At 46.5% G+C, this 19,959-nt stretch overlaps 9 non-coding genes and 1 pseudogene across 9 annotated transcripts; all 10 read right to left on the reverse strand.

Annotated features, from left to right (window-relative positions):
• LOC130312755 (U2 spliceosomal RNA) lies at nucleotides 1-191 on the reverse strand. Its single transcript, XR_008860842.1, has one exon. It is a non-coding gene; the product is annotated as a U2 spliceosomal RNA (small nuclear RNA).
• A 2,095-nt stretch (nucleotides 192-2,286) lies between these two features.
• On the reverse strand, nucleotides 2,287-2,479 carry LOC130312752 (U2 spliceosomal RNA). Its single transcript, XR_008860840.1, has one exon. It is a non-coding gene; the product is annotated as a U2 spliceosomal RNA (small nuclear RNA).
• A 771-nt stretch (nucleotides 2,480-3,250) lies between these two features.
• Nucleotides 3,251-3,360, reverse strand: LOC130312753 (U2 spliceosomal RNA; annotated as a pseudogene).
• Nucleotides 3,361-5,430: 2,070 nt separating this feature from the next.
• Nucleotides 5,431-5,621, reverse strand: LOC130312723 (U2 spliceosomal RNA). Its single transcript, XR_008860814.1, has one exon. It is a non-coding gene; the product is annotated as a U2 spliceosomal RNA (small nuclear RNA).
• Nucleotides 5,622-7,711: 2,090 nt separating this feature from the next.
• On the reverse strand, nucleotides 7,712-7,902 carry LOC130312724 (U2 spliceosomal RNA). Its single transcript, XR_008860815.1, has one exon. It is a non-coding gene; the product is annotated as a U2 spliceosomal RNA (small nuclear RNA).
• Nucleotides 7,903-9,995: 2,093 nt separating this feature from the next.
• On the reverse strand, nucleotides 9,996-10,186 carry LOC130312725 (U2 spliceosomal RNA). Its single transcript, XR_008860816.1, has one exon. It is a non-coding gene; the product is annotated as a U2 spliceosomal RNA (small nuclear RNA).
• Nucleotides 10,187-12,275: 2,089 nt separating this feature from the next.
• On the reverse strand, nucleotides 12,276-12,466 carry LOC130312734 (U2 spliceosomal RNA). Its single transcript, XR_008860824.1, has one exon. It is a non-coding gene; the product is annotated as a U2 spliceosomal RNA (small nuclear RNA).
• A 2,088-nt stretch (nucleotides 12,467-14,554) lies between these two features.
• Nucleotides 14,555-14,745, reverse strand: LOC130312727 (U2 spliceosomal RNA). Its single transcript, XR_008860817.1, has one exon. It is a non-coding gene; the product is annotated as a U2 spliceosomal RNA (small nuclear RNA).
• Nucleotides 14,746-16,810: 2,065 nt separating this feature from the next.
• Nucleotides 16,811-17,001, reverse strand: LOC130312746 (U2 spliceosomal RNA). The gene has a single exon (XR_008860835.1). It is a non-coding gene; the product is annotated as a U2 spliceosomal RNA (small nuclear RNA).
• A 2,081-nt stretch (nucleotides 17,002-19,082) lies between these two features.
• LOC130312728 (U2 spliceosomal RNA) lies at nucleotides 19,083-19,273 on the reverse strand. Its single transcript, XR_008860818.1, has one exon. It is a non-coding gene; the product is annotated as a U2 spliceosomal RNA (small nuclear RNA).
• Nucleotides 19,274-19,959: the final 686 nt, after the last annotated feature.

A 19,959-nucleotide genomic window follows, 5' to 3' on the forward strand; every position in this document is an offset into this window, starting at 1 on the left:
GGGTGGTGCACTGTACCCGAAGATACTGCCATATCGGGTCAATGCATAGGGCGACGGAAGCAAGCTTCGAAATCGGCCCCCGTTCTCAAAAATCCATTTAATATATGGTCCCCAGATAGGGGACGTATCAGATATTAAACTGATAAGAACAGATACTACACTTGATCTTAGCCAAAAGGCCGAGAAGCGATAACCGTGAAAGGGGCGGGCCCAACAAGGTGCCCTTCATGGGCACTATCACTGCTTGCTGTCAGGGAGGCTGCCAGACAATTTTCCATGCACACTCTGGGCTGGGGGGCAGTCAACCACCAGTACACACAGCAGAACCTAAACCCATACCATTATTGCTAAGCAGCAAGACAGGGGCCCATTGCACTCCCACGGGGCCTTTTTAAATGCAATCCATAACCCGGATTTGCCAGGAACCCTTCTTACTCCTCCTACTTGCATGTGACACTGGGCTTAGGATCTGCATAGGAAACACACACACAAGCACACACCTACCTTTGTTGCCTGCAGATACCTCCTTGGCTGTCCCCAAACGGTATCAAACCAACACCCACGGGAAGCTGTAAGCATAGAGGACATGCCTGCACCCCATTGGACTTACCTGTGTGGGTTAAACCCGGGTTATTTGACAACCTATGGCGGTGATGGTTCTGCTCAGGCAGAGCAGTGCTGATGCTCCTCATAAAGCTGTCGCTGCTGTGAAGGTTCTAGGTGACATCACAAATCCCTATGGTTACATACACAACAAAGCTGGGTTGTTGTTGTTTACACTCTGCAAGGCCTGTGGAAGTGAGTGACATCATAGCACTGTAGTTCTGAGGGTTCTAGATGGATGCAACAATCTCCTGTTGCTTCTATGAAGGCCATAATAGACGACATCACCAAACAGCTCCATAGTCACATACACAGCAAAGGAGAGATGTTGTTTACACCTAGTGATGTCAGTGGTATTGAGTGACATCACAGCACAGTGCTAAGGCTCCTGGGCCTGGACACAGCAGCGGCTGCAATATCTCAACGGAGAATACGTTTATATATATGTGTGTGTGTGCGCGTATATATATATATATATATATATATATATATATATATATATATATATTTCTCCGCCGAAATCACTTTTAAACCCATTTCCACCTTTTTTTCCCTTCTCTTCCTCTTACTTTTTTTTCAAGTTTTTTTACGTTTTTCTCCTTTTCGCCTCTTTTCTGGGCGTATTATTCTTCTTTTTCTTCTTTTTTTTCGTCTAATGCATACCCCATCAGTGCAGCAATGCTTATTCAATACCGCCAGCAGATGGAGACACTGGGGGATAATTTTCTAAGGATTTATACTGATTTTTCCTGTCTGAATTTGTCGCACAGAAAGTTGCAGGCCAAATATGTGTGACATTTCTGCGACTTTAGCTTCTAGAGCATTTTTACAACATTATACATAGGTGCTGAATACATAAAAAGCGACTGTTCAGCGACAGACAAGTCGCATCGGCTGAAAGTAGGCCAGAATGTCAGTCCATGTTGGAGCAGGTTTAGATACAGTCTAAAGTATAGATCTCAAAGTCTGTGCACAGAATTTAGCAAGGGCCTCGCACCTTCTGATGCATCAGGTAGGTGCACAATAGCATAGCCTAACCCTCTGTACTTTGGTCTATATTGATGCGGGACATAGACAGCCAGCTGATGACCAATCCATTAGTGCAATGGATGGCTGGAAGCATTTGTCTTTGCCTTTGCAATACCACAGAAGCAATGCATGGTCAATGTACAGCAATGACACACCTGTGTGAACAGCCAGGAGACCCCCCCCCCCCCCCCATGTTATGTTACATAGTTATATAGTTAGTACGGTCGAAAAAAGACATATGTCCATCAAGTTCAACCAGGGAATTAAGGGGTAGGGGTGTGGCGCGATATTGGGGAAGGGATGAGATTTTATATTTCTTCATAAGCATTAATCTTATTTTGTCAATTAGGAACATTCAGCACCCACCCGCTATCAAGGCAGCTGCCTATCATGTCATGCCCTACCTGCACAGGTGTGCTGGCTACTCAAATGATCCAATTAAGGAGGCCATTTAGTCAGCAGCAGCAGAAGTCCTGTGCCTGGACGCTCCAACAGCAGCCAGACACAAGCAGAAGCAGAAGCAGCAGAAGCAGCAGCAGCACCACCTTTTGTTTCTTGGCTGCAGCAGCAGCAAGGCCCACAGGGCTGGCTAGCTGGCTAGCCAGCAAGCAGGTAGCAATGAAAGTAGGAATCTTTCTTTTTAACCCTGTAAGGGGGTGGTGCACTGTACCCGAAGATACTGCCATATCGGGTCAATGCATAGGGCGACGGAAGCAAGCTTCGAAATCGGCCCCCGTTCTCAAAAATCCATTTAATATATGGTCCCCAGATAGGGGACGTATCAGATATTAAACTGATAAGAACAGATTTTTTTTTTTTTTTTTTTTTTATTTTATCTAAAGCCGAGGAACGTGCTTTCGATTCACCCAAAGTGCAAGAAAAAGTGCAAACGTGTTACACTAAAAAAACGTGCACAAAGGATGCGGTCTATCGCAAGCCCTTCTCCGATAGGAGAGAGGCCCCCCAACAAACCTTACCCTTCGCCTCCGGACCAAAAGGTACCTGCGAGGTTCCAGGTTCGATGTCCCTTTTCGCCGAAGCTACTAGGGGACCACAAATGCTCCCGGCATCCCCCTTAGCGTTAGCCAAGGTATCTGCCCGCAGAGCCGATTACGGTAGGTACCCTGCCGAAGCAGGAGTACCCGGGGTGTTTGCAGGGAGGTGCGGAACCTAATGGCCACACACACCTCCCCTAGACCGCCAGGAGGGACACCCAGAAGGGCTACCGCATCCTGACCAATCCTGTGAACACACAACACGCAAAAAGTGACACAGTGAGACAAAAAATAAATAAATAAGTGAATGTGTGCAGATATACTGCCCGGACATCCGGCCGGATCTATAAAAATTTCTCTGATCCTAGCCAGAAGGCCGGGAATCAAGAGGTGAGTGCCACAAGGTGAAGAGATTATGGTGCCCGTGCTTCAACTCAGTGAGCCTATTCTCCCAGTGAGTTTCGGCACCTCGGGGTCACCACTCCCCGAGGCACAAAAGTACCTCGGCTCTAGACCCTCTCAGCCTCATGGCGAGACCCGGAGGGAACAGGTCACATCGGGGCAGCCGTCGAGCTGATTCCTCAGAACCAGCCCCGGAAAGCCCCGGTACACCTGCATCCTCCATGCAGCACCCATCCCCACCAGCCCCATACCGGCGTTACTATACACCGGCATGAAAAACTGATAAGAACAGATACTACACTTGATCTTAGCCAAAAGGCCGAGAAGCGATAACCGTGAAAGGGGCGGGCCCAACAAGGTGCCCTTCATGGGCACTATCACTGCTTGCTGTCAGGGAGGCTGCCAGACAATTTTCCATGCACACTCTGGGCTGGGGGGCAGTCAACCACCAGTACACACAGCAGAACCTAAACCCATACCATTATTGCTAAGCAGCAAGACAGGGGCCCATTGCACTCCCATGGGGCCTTTTTAAATGCAATCCATAACCCGGATTTGCCAGGAACCCTTCTTACTCCTCCTACTTGCATGTGACACTGGGCTTAGGATCTGCATAGGAAACACACACACAAGCACACACCTACCTTTGTTGCCTGCAGATGCCTCCTTGGCTGTCCCCAAACGGTATCAAACCAACACCCACGGGAAGCTGTAAGCATAGAGGACATGCCTGCACCCCATTGGACTTACCTGTGTGGGTTAAACCCGGGTTATTTGACAACCTATGGCGGTGATGGTTCTGCTCAGGCAGAGCAGTGCTGATGCTCCTCATAAAGCTGTCGCTGCTGTGAAGGTTCTAGGTGACATCACAAATCCCTATGGTTACATACACAACAAAGCTGGGTTGTTGTTGTTTACACTCTGCAAGGCCTGTGGAAGTGAGTGACATCATAGCACTGTAGTTCTGAGGGTTCTAGATGGATGCAACAATCTCCTGTTGCTTCTATGAAGGCCATAATAGACGACATCACCAAACAGCTCCATAGTCACATACACAGCAAAGGAGAGATGTTGTTTACACCTAGTGATGTCAGTGGTATTGAGTGACATCACAGCACAGTGCTAAGGCTCCTGGGCCTGGACACAGCAGCGGCTGCAATATCTCAACGGAGAATACGTTTATATATATGTGTGTGTGTGCGCGTATATATATATATATATATATATATATATATATATTTCTCCGCCGAAATCACTTTTAAACCCATTTCCACCTTTTTTTCCCTTCTCTTCCTCTTACTTTTTTTTCACGTTTTTTTACGTTTTTCTCCTTTTCGCCTCTTTTCTGGGCGTATTATTCTTCTTTTTCTTCTTTTTTTTCGTCTAATGCATACCCCATCAGTGCAGCAATGCTTATTCAATACCGCCAGCAGATGGAGACACTGGGGGATAATTTTCTAAGGATTTATACTGATTTTTCCTGTCTGAATTTGTCGCACAGAAAGTTGCAGGCCAAATATGTGTGACATTTCTGCGACTTTAGCTTCTAGAGCATTTTTACAACATTATACATAGGTGCTGAATACATAAAAAGCGACTGTTCAGCGACAGACAAGTCGCATCGGCTGAAAGTAGGCCAGAATGTCAGTCCATGTTGGAGCAGGTTTAGATACAGTCTAAAGTATAGATCTCAAAGTCTGTGCACAGAATTTAGCAAGGGCCTCGCACCTTCTGATGCATCAGGTAGGTGCACAATAGCATAGCCTAACCCTCTGTACTTTGGTCTATATTGATGCGGGACATAGACAGCCAGCTGATGACCAATCCATTAGTGCAATGGATGGCTGGAAGCATTTGTCTTTGCCTTTGCAATACCACAGAAGCAATGCATGGTCAATGTACAGCAATGACACACCTGTGTGAACAGCCAGGAGACCCCCCCCCATGTTATGTTACATAGTTACATAGTTAGTACGGTCGAAAAAAGACATATGTCCATCAAGTTCAACCAGGGAATTAAGGGGTAGGGGTGTGGCGCGATATTGGGGAAGGGATGAGATTTTATATTTCTTCATAAGCATTAATCTTATTTTGTCAATTAGGAACATTCAGCACCCACCCGCTATCAAGGCAGCTGCCTATCATGTCATGCCCTACCTGCACAGGTGTGCTGGCTACTCAAATGATCCAATTAAGGAGGCCATTTAGTCAGCAGCAGCAGAAGTCCTGTGCCTGGACGCTCCAACAGCGGCCAGACACAAGCAGAAGCAGCAGAAGCAGCAGCAGCACCACCTTTTGTTTTTTGGCTGCAGCAGCAGCAAGGCCCACAGGGCTGGCTAGCTGGCTAGCCAGCAAGCAGGTAGCAATGAAAGTAGGAATCTTTCTTTTTAACCCTGTAAGGGGGTGGTGCACTGTACCCGAAGATACTGCCATATCGGGTCAATGCATAGGGCGACGGAAGCAAGCTTCGAAATCGGCCCCCGTTCTCAAAAATCCATTTAATATATGGTCCCCAGATAGGGGACGTATCAGATATTAAACTGATAAGAACAGATACTACACTTGATCTTAGCCAAAAGGCCGAGAAGCGATAACCGTGAAAGGGGCGGGCCCAACAAGGTGCCCTTCATGGGCACTATCACTGCTTGCTGTCAGGGAGGCTGCCAGACAATTTTCCATGCACACTCTGGGCTGGGGGGCAGTCAACCACCAGTACACACAGCAGAACCTAAACCCATACCATTATTGCTAAGCAGCAAGACAGGGGCCCATTGCACTCCCACGGGGCCTTTTTAAATGCAATCCATAACCCGGATTTGCCAGGAACCCTTCTTACTCCTCCTACTTGCATGTGACACTGGGCTTAGGATCTGCATAGGAAACACACACACAAGCACACACCTACCTTTGTTGCCTGCAGATGCCTCCTTGGCTGTCCCCAAACGGTATCAAACCAACACCCACGGGAAGCTGTAAGCATAGAGGACATGCCTGCACCCCATTGGACTTACCTGTGTGGGTTAAACCCGGGTTATTTGACAACCTATGGCGGTGATGGTTCTGCTCAGGCAGAGCAGTGCTGATGCTCCTCATAAAGCTGTCGCTGCTGTGAAGGTTCTAGGTGACATCACAAATCCCTATGGTTACATACACAACAAAGCTGGGTTGTTGTTGTTTACACTCTGCAAGGCCTGTGGAAGTGAGTGACATCATAGCACTGTAGTTCTGAGGGTTCTAGATGGATGCAACAATCTCCTGTTGCTTCTATGAAGGCCATAATAGACGACATAACCAAACAGCTCCATAGTCACATACACAGCAAAGGAGAGATGTTGTTTACACCTAGTGATGTCAGTGGTATTGAGTGACATCACAGCACAGTGCTAAGGCTCCTGGGCCTGGACACAGCAGCGGCTGCAATATCTCAACGGAGAATACGTTTATATATATGTGTGTGTGTGCGCGTATATATATATATATATATATATATATATATATATATATATATATTTCTCCGCCGAAATCACTTTTAAACCCATTTCCACCTTTTTTTCCCTTCTCTTCCTCTTACTTTTTTTTCACGTTTTTTTACGTTTTTCTCCTTTTCGCCTCTTTTCTGGGCGTATTATTCTTCTTTTTCTTCTTTTTTTTCGTCTAATGCATACCCCATCAGTGCAGCAATGCTTATTCAATACCGCCAGCAGATGGAGACACTGGGGGATAATTTTCTAAGGATTTATACTGATTTTTCCTGTCTGAATTTGTCGCACAGAAAGTTGCAGGCCAAATATGTGTGACATTTCTGCGACTTTAGCTTCTAGAGCATTTTTACAACATTATACATAGGTGCTGAATACATAAAAAGCGACTGTTCAGCGACAGACAAGTCGCATCGGCTGAAAGTAGGCCAGAATGTCAGTCCATGTTGGAGCAGGTTTAGATACAGTCTAAAGTATAGATCTCAAAGTCTGTGCACAGAATTTAGCAAGGGCCTCGCACCTTCTGATGCATCAGGTAGGTGCACAATAGCATAGCCTAACCCTCTGTACTTTGGTCTATATTGATGCGGGACATAGACAGCCAGCTGATGACCAATCCATTAGTGCAATGGATGGCTGGAAGAATTTGTCTTTGCCTTTGCAATACCACAGAAGCAATGCATGGTCAATGTACAGCAATGACACACCTGTGTGAACAGCCAGGAGACCCCCCCCCCCCCATGTTATGTTACATAGTTACATAGTTAGTACGGTCGAAAAAAGACATATGTCCATCAAGTTCAACCAGGGAATTAAGGGGTAGGGGTGTGGCGCGATATTGGGGAAGGGATGAGATTTTATATTTCTTCATAAGCATTAATCTTATTTTGTCAATTAGGAACATTCAGCACCCACCCGCTATCAAGGCAGCTGCCTATCATGTCATGCCCTACCTGCACAGGTGTGCTGGCTACTCAAATGATCCAATTAAGGAGGCCATTTAGTCAGCAGCAGCAGAAGTCCTGTGCCTGGACGCTCCAACAGCGGCCAGACACAAGCAGAAGCAGAAGCAGCAGAAGCAGCAGCAGCACCACCTTTTGTTTTTTGGCTGCAGCAGCAGCAAGGCCCACAGGGCTGGCTAGCTGGCTAGCCAGCAAGCAGGTAGCAATGAAAGTAGGAATCTTTCTTTTTAACCCTGTAAGGGGGTGGTGCACTGTACCCGAAGATACTGCCATATCGGGTCAATGCATAGGGCGACGGAAGCAAGCTTCGAAATCGGCCCCCGTTCTCAAAAATCCATTTAATATATGGTCCCCAGATAGGGGACGTATCAGATATTAAACTGATAAGAACAGATACTACACTTGATCTTAGCCAAAAGGCCGAGAAGCGATAACCGTGAAAGGGGCGGGCCCAACAAGGTGCCCTTCATGGGCACTATCACTGCTTGCTGTCAGGGAGGCTGCCAGACAATTTTCCATGCACACTCTGGGCTGGGGGGCAGTCAACCACCAGTACACACAGCAGAACCTAAACCCATACCATTATTGCTAAGCAGCAAGACAGGGGCCCATTGCACTCCCACGGGGCCTTTTTAAATGCAATCCATAACCCGGATTTGCCAGGAACCCTTCTTACTCCTCCTACTTGCATGTGACACTGGGCTTAGGATCTGCATAGGAAACACACACACAAGCACACACCTACCTTTGTTGCCTGCAGATGCCTCCTTGGCTGTCCCCAAACGGTATCAAACCAACACCCACGGGAAGCTGTAAGCATAGAGGACATGCCTGCACCCCATTGGACTTACCTGTGTGGGTTAAACCCGGGTTATTTGACAACCTATGGCGGTGATGGTTCTGCTCAGGCAGAGCAGTGCTGATGCTCCTCATAAAGCTGTCGCTGCTGTGAAGGTTCTAGGTGACATCACAAATCCCTATGGTTACATACACAACAAAGCTGGGTTGTTGTTGTTTACACTCTGCAAGGCCTGTGGAAGTGAGTGACATCATAGCACTGTAGTTCTGAGGGTTCTAGATGGATGCAACAATCTCCTGTTGCTTCTATGAAGGCCATAATAGACGACATCACCAAACAGCTCCATAGTCACATACACAGCAAAGGAGAGATGTTGTTTACACCTAGTGATGTCAGTGGTATTGAGTGACATCACAGCACAGTGCTAAGGCTCCTGGGCCTGGACACAGCAGCGGCTGCAATATCTCAACGGAGAATACGTTTATATATATGTGTGTGTGTGCGCGTATATATATATATATATATATATATATATATATATATATATATATATTTCTCCGCCGAAATCACTTTTAAACCCATTTCCACCTTTTTTTCCCTTCTCTTCCTCTTACTTTTTTTTCACGTTTTTTTACGTTTTTCTCCTTTTCGCCTCTTTTCTGGGCGTATTATTCTTCTTTTTCTTCTTTTTTTTCGTCTAATGCATACCCCATCAGTGCAGCAATGCTTATTCAATACCGCCAGCAGATGGAGACACTGGGGGATAATTTTCTAAGGATTTATACTGATTTTTCCTGTCTGAATTTGTCGCACAGAAAGTTGCAGGCCAAATATGTGTGACATTTCTGCGACTTTAGCTTCTAGAGCATTTTTACAACATTATACATAGGTGCTGAATACATAAAAAGCGACTGTTCAGCGACAGACAAGTCGCATCGGCTGAAAGTAGGCCAGAATGTCAGTCCATGTTGGAGCAGGTTTAGATACAGTCTAAAGTATAGATCTCAAAGTCTGTGCACAGAATTTAGCAAGGGCCTCGCACCTTCTGATGCATCAGGTAGGTGCACAATAGCATAGCCTAACCCTCTGTACTTTGGTCTATATTGATGCGGGACATAGACAGCCAGCTGATGACCAATCCATTAGTGCAATGGATGGCTGGAAGCATTTGTCTTTGCCTTTGCAATACCACAGAAGCAATGCATGGTCAATGTACAGCAATGACACACCTGTGTGAACAGCCAGGAGACCCCCCCCCCCCCCATGTTATGTTACATAGTTACATAGTTAGTACGGTCGAAAAAAGACATATGTCCATCAAGTTCAACCAGGGAATTAAGGGGTAGGGGTGTGGCGCGATATTGGGGAAGGGATGAGATTTTATATTTCTTCATAAGCATTAATCTTATTTTGTCAATTAGGAACATTCAGCACCCACCCGCTATCAAGGCAGCTGCCTATCATGTCATGCCCTACCTGCACAGGTGTGCTGGCTACTCAAATGATCCAATTAAGGAGGCCATTTAGTCAGCAGCAGCAGAAGTCCTGTGCCTGGACGCTCCAACAGCGGCCAGACACAAGCAGAAGCAGAAGCAGCAGAAGCAGCAGCAGCACCACCTTTTGTTTTTTGGCTGCAGCAGCAGCAAGGCCCACAGGGCTGGCTAGCTGGCTAGCCAGCAAGCAGGTAGCAATGAAAGTAGGAATCTTTCTTTTTAACCCTGTAAGGGGGTGGTGCACTGTACCCGAAGATACTGCCATATCGGGTCAATGCATAGGGCGACGGAAGCAAGCTTCGAAATCGGCCCCCGTTCTCAAAAATCCATTTAATATATGGTCCCCAGATAGGGGACGTATCAGATATTAAACTGATAAGAACAGATACTACACTTGATCTTAGCCAAAAGGCCGAGAAGCGATAACCGTGAAAGGGGCGGGCCCAACAAGGTGCCCTTCATGGGCACTATCACTGCTTGCTGTCAGGGAGGCTGCCAGACAATTTTCCATGCACACTCTGGGCTGGGGGGCAGTCAACCACCAGTACACACAGCAGAACCTAAACCCATACCATTATTGCTAAGCAGCAAGACAGGGGCCCATTGCACTCCCACGGGGCCTTTTTAAATGCAATCCATAACCCGGATTTGCCAGGAACCCTTCTTACTCCTCCTACTTGCATGTGACACTGGGCTTAGGATCTGCATAGGAAACACACACACAAGCACACACCTACCTTTGTTGCCTGCAGATGCCTCCTTGGCTGTCCCCAAACGGTATCAAACCAACACCCACGGGAAGCTGTAAGCATAGAGGACATGCCTGCACCCCATTGGACTTACCTGTGTGGGTTAAACCCGGGTTATTTGACAACCTATGGCGGTGATGGTTCTGCTCAGGCAGAGCAGTGCTGATGCTCCTCATAAAGCTGTCGCTGCTGTGAAGGTTCTAGGTGACATCACAAATCCCTATGGTTACATACACAACAAAGCTGGGTTGTTGTTGTTTACACTCTGCAAGGCCTGTGGAAGTGAGTGACATCATAGCACTGTAGTTCTGAGGGTTCTAGATGGATGCAACAATCTCCTGTTGCTTCTATGAAGGCCATAATAGACGACATCACCAAACAGCTCCATAGTCACATACACAGCAAAGGAGAGATGTTGTTTACACCTAGTGATGTCAGTGGTATTGAGTGACATCACAGCACAGTGCTAAGGCTCCTGGGCCTGGACACAGCAGCGGCTGCAATATCTCAACGGAGAATACGTTTATATATATGTGTGTGTGTGCGCGTATATATATATATATATATATATATATATATATATATATTTCTCCGCCGAAATCACTTTTAAACCCATTTCCACCTTTTTTTCCCTTCTCTTCCTCTTACTTTTTTTTCACGTTTTTTTACGTTTTTCTCCTTTTCGCCTCTTTTCTGGGCGTATTATTCTTCTTTTTCTTCTTTTTTTTCGTCTAATGCATACCCCATCAGTGCAGCAATGCTTATTCAATACCGCCAGCAGATGGAGACACTGGGGGATAATTTTCTAAGGATTTATACTGATTTTTCCTGTCTGAATTTGTCGCACAGAAAGTTGCAGGCCAAATATGTGTGACATTTCTGCGACTTTAGCTTCTAGAGCATTTTTACAACATTATACATAGGTGCTGAATACATAAAAAGCGACTGTTCAGCGACAGACAAGTCGCATCGGCTGAAAGTAGAGAATGTCAGTCCATGTTGGAGCAGGTTTAGATACAGTCTAAAGTATAGATCTCAAAGTCTGTGCACAGAATTTAGCAAGGGCCTCGCACCTTCTGATGCATCAGGTAGGTGCACAATAGCATAGCCTAACCCTCTGTACTTTGGTCTATATTGATGCGGGACATAGACAGCCAGCTGATGACCAATCCATTAGTGCAATGGATGGCTGGAAGCATTTGTCTTTGCCTTTGCAATACCACAGAAGCAATGCATGGTCAATGTACAGCAATGACACACCTGTGTGAACAGCCAGGAGACCCCCCCCCCCCCCCCCCCCCATGTTATGTTACATAGTTACATAGTTAGTACGGTCGAAAAAAGACATATGTCCATCAAGTTCAACCAGGGAATTAAGGGGTAGGGGTGTGGCGCGATATTGGGGAAGGGATGAGATTTTATATTTCTTCATAAGCATTAATCTTATTTTGTCAATTAGGAACATTCAGCACCCACCCGCTATCAAGGCAGCTGCCTATCATGTCATGCCCTACCTGCACAGGTGTGCTGGCTACTCAAATGATCCAATTAAGGAGGCCATTTAGTCAGCAGCAGCAGAAGTCCTGTGCCTGGACGCTCCAACAGCGGCCAGACACAAGCAGAAGCAGAAGCAGCAGAAGCAGCAGCAGCACCACCTTTTGTTTTTTGGCTGCAGCAGCAGCAAGGCCCACAGGGCTGGCTAGCTGGCTAGCCAGCAAGCAGGTAGCAATGAAAGTAGGAATCTTTCTTTTTAACCCTGTAAGGGGGTGGTGCACTGTACCCGAAGATACTGCTATATCGGGTCAATGCATAGGGCGACGGAAGCAAGCTTCGAAATCGGCCCCCGTTCTCAAAAATCCATTTAATATATGGTCCCCAGATAGGGGACGTATCAGATATTAAACTGATAAGAACAGATACTACACTTGATCTTAGCCAAAAGGCCGAGAAGCGATAACCGTGAAAGGGGCGGGCCCAACAAGGTGCCCTTCATGGGCACTATCACTGCTTGCTGTCAGGGAGGCTGCCAGACAATTTTCCATGCACACTCTGGGCTGGGGGGCAGTCAACCACCAGTACACACAGCAGAACCTAAACCCATACCATTATTGCTAAGCAGCAAGACAGGGGCCCATTGCACTCCCACGGGGCCTTTTTAAATGCAATCCATAACCCGGATTTGCCAGGAACCCTTCTTACTCCTCCTACTTGCATGTGACACTGGGCTTAGGATCTGCATAGGAAACACACACACAAGCACACACCTACCTTTGTTGCCTGCAGATGCCTCCTTGGCTGTCCCCAAACGGTATCAAACCAACACCCACGGGAAGCTGTAAGCATAGAGGACATGCCTGCACCCCATTGGACTTACCTGTGTGGGTTAAACCCGGGTTATTTGACAACCTATGGCGGTGATGGTTCTGCTCAGGCAGAGCAGTGCTGATGCTCCTCATAAAGCTGTCGCTGCTGTGAAGGTTCTAGGTGACATCACAAATCCCTATGGTTACATACACAACAAAGCTGGGTTGTTGTTGTTTACACTCTGCAAGGCCTGTGGAAGTGAGTGACATCATAGCACTGTAGTTCTGAGGGTTCTAGATGGATGCAACAATCTCCTGTTGCTTCTATGAAGGCCATAATAGACGACATCACCAAACAGCTCCATAGTCACATACACAGCAAAGGAGAGATGTTGTTTACACCTAGTGATGTCAGTGGTATTGAGTGACATCACAGCACAGTGCTAAGGCTCCTGGGCCTGGACACAGCAGCGGCTGCAATATCTCAACGGAGAATACGTTTATATATATGTGTGTGTGTGCGCGTATATATATATATATATATATATATATATATATATATATATATTTCTCCGCCGAAATCACTTTTAAACCCATTTCCACCTTTTTTTCCCTTCTCTTCCTCTTACTTTTTTTTCACGTTTTTTTACGTTTTTCTCCTTTTCGCCTCTTTTCTGGGCGTATTATTCTTCTTTTTCTTCTTTTTTTTCGTCTAATGCATACCCCATCAGTGCAGCAATGCTTATTCAATACCGCCAGCAGATGGAGACACTGGGGGATAATTTTCTAAGGATTTATACTGATTTTTCCTGTCTGAATTTGTCGCACAGAAAGTTGCAGGCCAAATATGTGTGACATTTCTGCGACTTTAGCTTCTAGAGCATTTTTACAACATTATACATAGGTGCTGAATACATAAAAAGCGACTGTTCAGCGACAGACAAGTCGCATCGGCTGAAAGTAGGCCAGAATGTCAGTCCATGTTGGAGCAGGTTTAGATACAGTCTAAAGTATAGATCTCAAAGTCTGTGCACAGAATTTAGCAAGGGCCTCGCACCTTCTGATGCATCAGGTAGGTGCACAATAGCATAGCCTAACCCTCTGTACTTTGGTCTATATTGATGCGGGACATAGACAGCCAGCTGATGACCAATCCATTAGTGCAATGGATGGCTGGAAGCATTTGTCTTTGCCTTTGCAATACCACAGAAGCAATGCATGGTCAATGTACAGCAATGACACACCTGTGTGAACAGCCAGGAGACCCCCCCCCCCCCATGTTATGTTACATAGTTATATAGTTAGTACGGTCGAAAAAAGACATATGTCCATCAAGTTCAACCAGGGAATTAAGGGGTAGGGGTGTGGCGCGATATTGGGGAAGGGATGAGATTTTATATTTCTTCATAAGCATTAATCTTATTTTGTCAATTAGGAACATTCAGCACCCACCCGCTATCAAGGCAGCTGCCTATCATGTCATGCCCTACCTGCACAGGTGTGCTGGCTACTCAAATGATCCAATTAAGGAGGCCATTTAGTCAGCAGCAGCAGAAGTCCTGTGCCTGGACGCTCCAACAGCAGCCAGACACAAGCAGAAGCAGAAGCAGCAGAAGCAGCAGCAGCACCACCTTTTGTTTCTTGGCTGCAGCAGCAGCAAGGCCCACAGGGCTGGCTAGCTGGCTAGCCAGCAAGCAGGTAGCAATGAAAGTAGGAATCTTTCTTTTTAACCCTGTAAGGGGGTGGTGCACTGTACCCGAAGATACTGCCATATCGGGTCAATGCATAGGGCGACGGAAGCAAGCTTCGAAATCGGCCCCCGTTCTCAAAAATCCATTTAATATATGGTCCCCAGATAGGGGACGTATCAGATATTAAACTGATAAGAACAGATACTACACTTGATCTTAGCCAAAAGGCCGAGAAGCGATAACCGTGAAAGGGGCGGGCCCAACAAGGTGCCCTTCATGGGCACTATCACTGCTTGCTGTCAGGGAGGCTGCCAGACAATTTTCCATGCACACTCTGGGCTGGGGGGCAGTCAACCACCAGTACACACAGCAGAACCTAAACCCATACCATTATTGCTAAGCAGCAAGACAGGGGCCCATTGCACTCCCACGGGGCCTTTTTAAATGCAATCCATAACCCGGATTTGCCAGGAACCCTTCTTACTCCTCCTACTTGCATGTGACACTGGGCTTAGGATCTGCATAGGAAACACACACACAAGCACACACCTACCTTTGTTGCCTGCAGATGCCTCCTTGGCTGTCCCCAAACGGTATCAAACCAACACCCACGGGAAGCTGTAAGCATAGAGGACATGCCTGCACCCCATTGGACTTACCTGTGTGGGTTAAACCCGGGTTATTTGACAACCTATGGCGGTGATGGTTCTGCTCAGGCAGAGCAGTGCTGATGCTCCTCATAAAGCTGTCGCTGCTGTGAAGGTTCTAGGTGACATCACAAATCCCTATGGTTACATACACAACAAAGCTGGGTTGTTGTTGTTTACACTCTGCAAGGCCTGTGGAAGTGAGTGACATCATAGCACTGTAGTTCTGAGGGTTCTAGATGGATGCAACAATCTCCTGTTGCTTCTATGAAGGCCATAATAGACGACATCACCAAACAGCTCCATAGTCACATACACAGCAAAGGAGAGATGTTGTTTACACCTAGTGATGTCAGTGGTATTGAGTGACATCACAGCACAGTGCTAAGGCTCCTGGGCCTGGACACAGCAGCGGCTGCAATATCTCAACGGAGAATACGTTTATATATATGTGTGTGTGTGCGCGTATATATATATATATATATATATATATATATATATATATTTCTCCGCCGAAATCACTTTTAAACCCATTTCCACCTTTTTTTCCCTTCTCTTCCTCTTACTTTTTTTTCACGTTTTTTTACGTTTTTCTCCTTTTCGCCTCTTTTCTGGGCGTATTATTCTTCTTTTTCTTCTTTTTTTTCGTCTAATGCATACCCCATCAGTGCAGCAATGCTTATTCAATACCGCCAGCAGATGGAGACACTGGGGGATAATTTTCTAAGGATTTATACTGATTTTTCCTGTCTGAATTTGTCGCACAGAAAGTTGCAGGCCAAATATGTGTGACATTTCTGCGACTTTAGCTTCTAGAGCATTTTTACAACATTATACATAGGTGCTGAATACATAAAAAGCGACTGTTCAGCGACAGACAAGTCGCATCGGCTGAAAGTAGGCCAGAATGTCAGTCCATGTTGGAGCAGGTTTAGATACAGTCTAAAGTATAGATCTCAAAGTCTGTGCACAGAATTTAGCAAGGGCCTCGCACCTTCTGATGCATCAGGTAGGTGCACAATAGCATAGCCTAACCCTCTGTACTTTGGTCTATATTGATGCGGGACATAGACAGCCAGCTGATGACCAATCCATTAGTGCAATGGATGGCTGGAAGCATTTGTCTTTGCCTTTGCAATACCACAGAAGCAATGCATGGTCAATGTACAGCAATGACACACCTGTGTGAACAGCCAGGAGACCCCCCCCCATGTTATGTTACATAGTTACATAGTTAGTACGGTCGAAAAAAGACATATGTCCATCAAGTTCAACCAGGGAATTAAGGGGTAGGGGTGTGGCGCGATATTGGGGAAGGGATGAGATTTTATATTTCTTCATAAGCATTAATCTTATTTTGTCAATTAGGAACATTCAGCACCCACCCGCTATCAAGGCAGCTGCCTATCATGTCATGCCCTACCTGCACAGGTGTGCTGGCTACTCAAATGATCCAATTAAGGAGGCCATTTAGTCAGCAGCAGCAGAAGTCCTGTGCCTGGACGCTCCAACAGCGGCCAGACACAAGCAGAAGCAGCAGAAGCACCACCTTTTGTTTTTTGGCTGCAGCAGCAGCAAGGCCCACAGGGCTGGCTAGCTGGCTAGCCAGCAAGCAGGTAGCAATGAAAGTAGGAATCTTTCTTTTTAACCCTGTAAGGGGGTGGTGCACTGTACCCGAAGATACTGCCATATCGGGTCAATGCATAGGGCGACGGAAGCAAGCTTCGAAATCGGCCCCTGTTCTCAAAAATCCATTTAATATATGGTCCCCAGATAGGGGACGTATCAGATATTAAACTGATAAGAACAGATACTACACTTGATCTTAGCCAAAAGGCCGAGAAGCGATAACCGTGAAAGGGGCGGGCCCAACAAGGTGCCCTTCATGGGCACTATCACTGCTTGCTGTCAGGGAGGCTGCCAGACAATTTTCCATGCACACTCTGGGCTGGGGGGCAGTCAACCACCAGTACACACAGCAGAACCTAAACCCATACCATTATTGCTAAGCAGCAAGACAGGGGCCCATTGCACTCCCACGGGGCCTTTTTAAATGCAATCCATAACCCGGATTTGCCAGGAACCCTTCTTACTCCTCCTACTTGCATGTGACACTGGGCTTAGGATCTGCATAGGAAACACACACACAAGCACACACCTACCTTTGTTGCCTGCAGATGCCTCCTTGGCTGTCCCCAAACGGTATCAAACCAACACCCACGGGAAGCTGTAAGCATAGAGGACATGCCTGCACCCCATTGGACTTACCTGTGTGGGTTAAACCCGGGTTATTTGACAACCTATGGCGGTGATGGTTCTGCTCAGGCAGAGCAGTGCTGATGCTCCTCATAAAGCTGTCGCTGCTGTGAAGGTTCTAGGTGACATCACAAATCCCTATGGTTACATACACAACAAAGCTGGGTTGTTGTTGTTTACACTCTGCAAGGCCTGTGGAAGTGAGTGACATCATAGCACTGTAGTTCTGAGGGTTCTAGATGGATGCAACAATCTCCTGTTGCTTCTATGAAGGCCATAATAGACGACATCACCAAACAGCTCCATAGTCACATACACAGCAAAGAAGAGATGTTGTTTACACCTAGTGATGTCAGTGGTATTGAGTGACATCACAGCACAGTGCTAAGGCTCCTGGGCCTGGACACAGCAGCGGCTGCAATATCTCAACGGAGAATACGTTTATATATATGTGTGTGTGTGCGCGTATATATATATATATATATATATATATATATATATTTCTCCGCCGAAATCACTTTTAAACCCATTTCCACCTTTTTTTCCCTTCTCTTCCTCTTACTTTTTTTTCACGTTTTTTTACGTTTTTCTCCTTTTCGCCTCTTTTCTGGGCGTATTATTCTTCTTTTTCTTCTTTTTTTTCGTCTAATGCATACCCCATCAGTGCAGCAATGCTTATTCAATACCGCCAGCAGATGGAGACACTGGGGGATAATTTTCTAAGGATTTATACTGATTTTTCCTGTCTGAATTTGTCGCACAGAAAGTTGCAGGGCAAATATGTGTGACATTTCTGCGACTTTAGCTTCTAGAGCATTTTTACAACATTATACATAGGTGCTGAATACATAAAAAGCGACTGTTCAGCGACAGACAAGTCGCATCGGCTGAAAGTAGGCCAGAATGTCAGTCCATGTTGGAGCAGGTTTAGATACAGTCTAAAGTATAGATCTCAAAGTCTGTGCACAGAATTTAGCAAGGGCCTCGCACCTTCTGATGCATCAGGTAGGTGCACAATAGCATAGCCTAACCCTCTGTACTTTGGTCTATATTGATGCGGGACATAGACAGCCAGCTGATGACCAATCCATTAGTGCAATGGATGGCTGGAAGCATTTGTCTTTGCCTTTGCAATACCACAGAAGCAATGCATGGTCAATGTACAGCAATGACACACCTGTGTGAACAGCCAGGAGACCCCCCCCCCCCCCATGTTATGTTACATAGTTACATAGTTAGTACGGTCGAAAAAAGACATATGTCCATCAAGTTCAACCAGGGAATTAAGGGGTAGGGGTGTGGCGCGATATTGGGGAAGGGATGAGATTTTATATTTCTTCATAAGCATTAATCTTATTTTGTCAATTAGGAACATTCAGCACCCACCCGCTATCAAGGCAGCTGCCTATCATGTCATGCCCTACCTGCACAGGTGTGCTGGCTACTCAAATGATCCAATTAAGGAGGCCATTTAGTCAGCAGCAGCAGAAGTCCTGTGACTGGACGCTCCAACAGCGGCCAGACACAAGCAGAAGCAGAAGCAGCAGAAGCAGCAGCAGCACCACCTTTTGTTTTTTGGCTGCAGCAGCAGCAAGGCCCACAGGGCTGGCTAGCTGGCTAGCCAGCAAGCAGGTAGCAATGAAAGTAGGAATCTTTCTTTTTAACCCTGTAAGGGGGTGGTGCACTGTACCCGAAGATACTGCCATATCGGGTCAATGCATAGGGCGACGGAAGCAAGCTTCGAAATCGGCCCCCGTTCTCAAAAATCCATTTAATATATGGTCCCCAGATAGGGGACGTATCAGATATTAAACTGATAAGAACAGATACTACACTTGATCTTAGCCAAAAGGCCGAGAAGCGATAACCGTGAAAGGGGCGGGCCCAACAAGGTGCCCTTCATGGGCACTATCACTGCTTGCTGTCAGGGAGGCTGCCAGACAATTTTCCATGCACACTCTGGGCTGGGGGGCAGTCAACCACCAGTACACACAGCAGAACCTAAACCCATACCATTATTGCTAAGCAGCAAGACAGGGGCCCATTGCACTCTCACGGGGCCTTTTTAAATGCAATCCATAACCCGGATTTGCCAGGAACCCTTCTTACTCCTCCTACTTGCATGTGACACTGGGCTTAGGATCTGCATAGGAAACACACACACAAGCACACACCTACCTTTGTTGCCTGCAGATGCCTCCTTGGCTGTCCCCAAACGGTATCAAACCAACACCCACGGGAAGCTGTAAGCATAGAGGACATGCCTGCACCCCATTGGACTTACCTGTGTGGGTTAAATCCGGGTTATTTGACAACCTATGGCGGTGATGGTTCTGCTCAGGCAGAGCAGTGCTGATGCTCCTCATAAAGCTGTCGCTGCTGTGAAGGTTCTAGGTGACATCACAAATCCCTATGGTTACATACACAACAAAGCTGGGTTGTTGTTGTTTACACTCTGCAAGGCCTGTGGAAGTGAGTGACATCATAGCACTGTAGTTCTGAGGGTTCTAGATGGATGCAACAATCTCCTGTTGCTTCTATGAAGGCCATA

The sequence above is a fragment of the Hyla sarda genome, unplaced genomic scaffold (genome assembly GCF_029499605.1).
Source record: "Hyla sarda isolate aHylSar1 unplaced genomic scaffold, aHylSar1.hap1 scaffold_1724, whole genome shotgun sequence".
NCBI classification, from domain to species: Eukaryota; Metazoa; Chordata; class Amphibia; order Anura; family Hylidae; genus Hyla; species Hyla sarda.